The sequence below is a fragment of the Olea europaea genome, chromosome 6, assembly GCF_002742605.1.
Source record: "Olea europaea var. sylvestris chromosome 6, O_europaea_v1, whole genome shotgun sequence".
NCBI classification, from domain to species: domain Eukaryota; kingdom Viridiplantae; phylum Streptophyta; class Magnoliopsida; order Lamiales; family Oleaceae; genus Olea; species Olea europaea.
Genome location: NC_036242.1, coordinates 15,616,259 through 15,622,006, shown reverse-complemented (window position 1 = coordinate 15,622,006; position 5,748 = coordinate 15,616,259). Strand labels below are relative to the sequence as shown.

Here is a 5,748-nt window from a genome sequence, read left to right as displayed (position 1 = left end):
CCAACAGCCGATACATCGGAATCTGGTTCAAGAAAGTCCCAGAACGAACTGTGGTGTGGGTGGCAAACAATAACAATCCATTGACGGACTCTTCCGGGATTCTCACAATTACTCCTGATGGAAACATCATTATCACCAGCACCAGAAACCAATCAAGTATCATTTGGACTGCAAATATAACATCAAGAACAGTAAGTAATCCAGTCTTGCAAATCCTGGACAGTGGAAACCTTGTCCTGAAAAGTAGTACTGACAATAATCCGGATCACTATGTGTGGCAAAGCTTTGATTATCCCCATGATACACTAATTCCTGGCATGAAGCTCAGATGGAACCTTAGAACAAATGAAGAATTGTACTTAACCTCAAGGAGAAGTTCACAGGATCCATCTACGGGTGACTATACATACAGAATGGACCGTCGTGGGTTGCCTTCAACAGTTCTTTGCCAAGGATCGCAAGATCAATTCAGAAGCGGACCTTGGTATGGTGTTCGATTTGGTGGCCAACCTGTTATGCGAAAAAATACAGCTTTTAATCCAATTGTTGTGTTCGATTCAGACAATTTGTATTTTGCATTTGAAAACGTTGATGCTTCTATCATATCAAGGTTTGTGATGAACGAGTCAGGCCTCGTCCAGCACCTCACATGGAGCCAGGACCACTGGAATAACATAGCCACAATGCAAACAGATTCTTGTGATAATTATGCAAGCTGTGGTAATTTCGGAGTTTGTACCTTTTCTAATTCACTAAGTTGTGATTGCCTATCTGGGTTTGTGCCCAGGCAGAGACAGGCTTGGGCACAGTTTGATCGATCAGCTGGATGCATTAGGAGGACGCCGTTGAACTGTAGTACCAGTAGCGGATTCAGAAAGTTTTCGGGACTAAAATTGCCCGACCCTACGAATTTTTCAGTGAATATAAGTGCAATGAATCTGTTCGAATGCGAGGCTGCTTGTTCGAGAAATTGTTCGTGCGTGGCGTACGCTATGACACAAATCAGTGTATGTATGGAATGGTTTGGGGACTTGCTTGACATTAGAAAATATTCCGAAGGTGGGCAGGACCTGTACGTTAGGATGCCTGCTTCAGAACTAGGTAAGTTTTAATTTATTGAACCGTCTTGTCTAAAAGTTCAAAAAGTATTCTACTAATAAAGATCTTAAAAGTTGCTCAACAAAAAGTTACTTTTCTAGTAAAGTAATTTAAATATAATCAAACAAGCTCTGAACTTATTTTCGGGTGATCCAAAGATTCGAGCAACAAATCCAAGAGAACCACATGCTAGCATCAGTGGCCGGGATTTCCTTCCTTGTTCTGCTGGGTGTAATCAGTTGGTTTGTTTACGGTAAGAAGACTGCTAACCGTAGAAGAGGAGAGCTTAATGTTCTTTTGGGTGTAATCAGTTGGTTTGTTTACCGTAAGAAGACTGCTAACCGTAGAAGAGGAGAGCTTAATGTTCTTTTGACCCATTTTTGTATTCATTCAACGCTCTTAAAATGTTTGACAAAATGCCTCTGTTGCTATCAAACAGTACTTCTTTATACCCAAATAATCATCTTTTAAATAGCATGCCGCATTAGCTGATTGTTCTTCAATGTTCGTTATTGCAGATCTTTGACTTTGGACACTAGGTTCATAATAGGTGGGCTTAGTACATTAGTTCCAGTGCCCCTATTGAACATTATTGACAGTTCCATAATGATATGCATAATTTGCACTAAATCTTATCCAGTAAACATTGCAAGAACATGTACAAAGGTTACTTAAGTTTTATTGAGATCTACTGTGAATTGCTGTACTGACACCTTGTTAATAATGCCAGCTTTGGCAGATCCGGCCAATCAGGGACGTGATAATCCAAACCAAGATATCTATGATAATGCAAACCAAGATATCAATCGAAGCATTGCAGATGAAACTCTGGAGTTACCTTTATTCAGTTTTGTCACAATTTCAACTGCAACTAGTGAATTTTCATTTACAAATAAAATTGGGCAAGGTGGTTTCGGGCCCGTTTATAAGGTAGTTTTTGATCAGAATATATTTATTTTATTTGAATTAAAATATTTGTTTATTACATATCTTAGTGGCCAGTTGACCGATTTTGAATTTCATCATTCCCCACAGGGTCTCCTCCCAACGGGAAAAGAAATAGCAGTTAAAAGACTTTCCAAAGATTCTGGACAAGGTCTTAAAGAGTTCAAGAATGAAGTTATCTTGATCGAGAAACTATAGCACAGGAATCTAGTTAAGCTACTGGGTTGCTGCATTCATGGAGAAGAGGGAATGTTAGTTTACGAATACAAGCCCAACAAGAGTCTGGACTTGTTCATTTTCAGTAAGTCTCTCAACAATTAATCTTACATCTCGACTATCAATTTTAGGATTTCAGAACTAAATTTTCGAGTGCCTTGATCAATCTACCTAATCAAACAAAAGATACAACTCTAAGTTGGCAGAAGCGTTTTGACATTATAGCGGGAATTGCTCGGTGGCTGCTCTACCTCCATCGTGATTCAAGGTTGAGAATAATTCATAGGGATCTAAAAGCAAGCAATATTCTTCTGGATAAAGATATGAATCCTAAAATCTCAGACTTCGGCTTGGCAAGAACATTTGGAGGGGATCAATATGAAGAAAATACAAAAAGAGTCATGGGCACTTAGTAAGCTAGCATTCTTCTTTCCTCCTTTTGAGTTAGTCTAGGTTTCTATTTCTCCTAAAACTTGTTTTATTATTTTGTGTAGCGGATACATGGCTCCAGAATATGCTATAGACGGACTTTTTTTCGATAAAATCCGATGTGTTTAGCTTTGGAGTGCTCATTTTGGAGATAGTAAGTGGGAAGAAAAATAGAGGATTTCATCATCCTAATCACGACCTCAACCTCTTGGGACATGTGAGTTTAAAATACAATAATTTCTTTATGAGCGATAAGCATACTAAGTCACTAATTTTCCATGATTTTCGATTGCCATAGGCTTAGAATCTATGGACAGACGGAAATCCTATGGATCTTTTGGATGCCTCACTAGTGATTCTCAATTCAGAATCTGAAGTGTTAAGATATATCCATGTCGGCTTGTTGTGTGTACAACAATGCCCTGAAGATAGGCCTCCTATGTCTAATGTTTTATTAATGTTAGACATCGAGCACCCGGTGGTTTCTCAACCTAAACAACCTGGTTTTTACTCGGAAAGATCTCTTAATGACATGGCTATGTCTTCATCAACAGGAAATAAGCCTCCTACTTCTAATGAAATTACTGAAACATTATTACAAGGTCGGTAGAAGCCTTTTTCTCTCTGTCTATATATATTTTTCATTTTGATGGTAAATTAATCAATATTAATACAAAAGAAAGTATTGCTTTAGCTGAGTAAACAAGAAGTTCCACTTTTATATTGCTATTGTTAGTCTATTGCTTTCAGCCGATTTGAGTGCATAGAGAAGAAGTAAAACCCACAATATTTAACCCAAGTTATCTGGATTTCTGATGGACATGCAACATACCATCTATATATTGGTCGACTAGTGACTTTATGAATTTAAGAGTCTTTAATTAAACAGTCCAATCTTCACCTAAAAAGGCTGTGAATTAGATCGAATTTTAGAAACGACAAGATGTCATTTTGACCTTAAGGCTGTTGGTTTTTTGGGAGCAGTTGTTATGCCATTTATCAAGAAAATCATGCATACAAAGTAAAAAATCAGAAGCTGCTATCACAAGAAATTCATGCTAAATGAGCCCGTGAATTTGACCTTAAGGCTATTGGTTTTCTGGGAGCAGCCATTTTTCTTCTTTCCATCAATAACACTGTCCATGAAATTGTAGGGTGGGATCAATTTATCTTTTTCTAGTTGCATAGATAATTCCCAATTTCCAAACTTAAAATAAATTGTAAATAAGTTTGAATTTTTTAACCCCAGACATAGAGAAGAAAGAAATATGAAAAGACAAGCTTTGTCACATCTGAAACTAATATGCATGGCTGAAACCTAGCTAGATGTGTGGTTAAGATTGTGAAAATGTTATTTCCATTTGTACAAAAATATTCTTCATAGAGTTTTACCAGAAGACTACCATGTGTGTGGGCCCCATGTTTTGATAAAAAAAATGCCAAAAAAAATCTTCCACACCTTGTCTATGTTGAGCAGTAAATTTGATTTTTGGACTAAATAATATGGGGTTTAAGGATTTTGATTATAGGCCCAAATCAATTAAAAGGCCCAACATACCTAGCATTTCTAGAAACATTATCTAGAAAAATCTATATAAATATCTACTAGAAAAATCTATATAAATATTTAAGTAAGATATGTGGTCTTATAAAGAATATCTAGGGAATTCTAGGAAAATATCTTAATGTATGGTCTAGGTGTCTCTAGAAAATGTGTGGACTAGAATCTTCTTGTAAACACTATATAAAGGGATAGTGTGCCCCGATTTTGTAATAAGCCAAAAAGTATGTAAAGTCTTAAAGTTTGAGAAATTCAAAAAGCCTTAGCCAATCCAAGTTAGTAAACCCCTCTTTCCTCCAACAAACTGGTATCAGAGCCCTAAGGTTCTTGTGAAAACTGGCAAGTGGGATGATTCATTTTCAAGTCCCCTAACTCAACAAGGATAATTACGACAATTCGAGCATAAGGATGAAAGCATTGCTTGGGTCGCAAGATGCATGAGAGATCGTAGAGAAAGGCTACACGGAGCCACAAGACGATATTTCTCTATCCCAAGCACAAATGGATAGTTTGAAGGATATAAGGAAGAAGGACAAGAAGGTGCTCACCCTCATCTTTCAAGCCTTAGATGAAGGCATGTTCGAGAAAGTAGCTTGTGCTACTACGAGTAAGGAAGCATGGGAGATCTTGCAAAACTCCCACAAAGGAGTTGAGAATGTGAAAAAGGCTTGACTTCAAACACTTCGAGGTAAGGTTGAAGCTTTACATGTGAAAAAATCGGAATCAATTTCTGATTACTTCTCTAGAGTAATAGCTATTGCGAATCAACTAAAAAGGAATGGAGAAAAGTTAAACGACACTCGAGTAATTGAGAAGATACTTAGGTCTTTAGATTCTAAATTTGACTACATAGTTGTAGCCATTGAGGAATCTAAAGATATAGATAGTTTGAATATCAATCAACTCGTGGGATCTTTACAAGCCCATGAGGAAAGACTAAGGAAGAAGGTGAAAGAAGAGCCATTAGAGCAAGCTCTTCAAACAAAGCTCACTTTGAACGAGGGTGAAGGAAGGTTCAACAGTAGAAGAAACCAAAGAGGAAGAAGACGAGGCCAAGATCGAGGAAGAATTTCATTCTACAAGGAGGAAAGAAGACAAAGTTCATTTTCCACTAGAGGCCGTGGAAGAGGAAAAGGTACGAGGCAAAATGAAGGACTAAGGTATGACAAATCTCAAATTAAATGTTACAATTGTCAAAAACTTGGTCATTATGCTTCAGAATGTAGAAATATTACTAATCAAGTTGAGGAGAAAGCCAACTACGCTTGTTGGGAAAGTGAAGTGGATCATGCGCTACTGTTGGCTTACAAAGGTGAAGATAGCAAAGAAAGAACACTTGGTATTTGGATACAGGATCAAGCAACCATATGTGTGGAAGGAAAAATATGTTTGTGGAGTTTGATGAATCAGTAAGCGGCAACATTACCTTTGGAGATGAATCCAAGATCCCAGTGAAAGGAAAAGGTAAAATCTTGATCCGCTTAAAAAATGGTACGCAT

The 5,748-nt window shown here is 37.4% G+C and overlaps 1 pseudogene; it reads left to right on the top strand.

Moving 5' to 3' along the window:
• The first annotated feature begins 2 nt into the window (after positions 1 to 2).
• On the top strand, positions 3 to 3,396 carry LOC111395210 (annotated as a pseudogene).
• Positions 3,397 to 5,748: the final 2,352 nt, after the last annotated feature.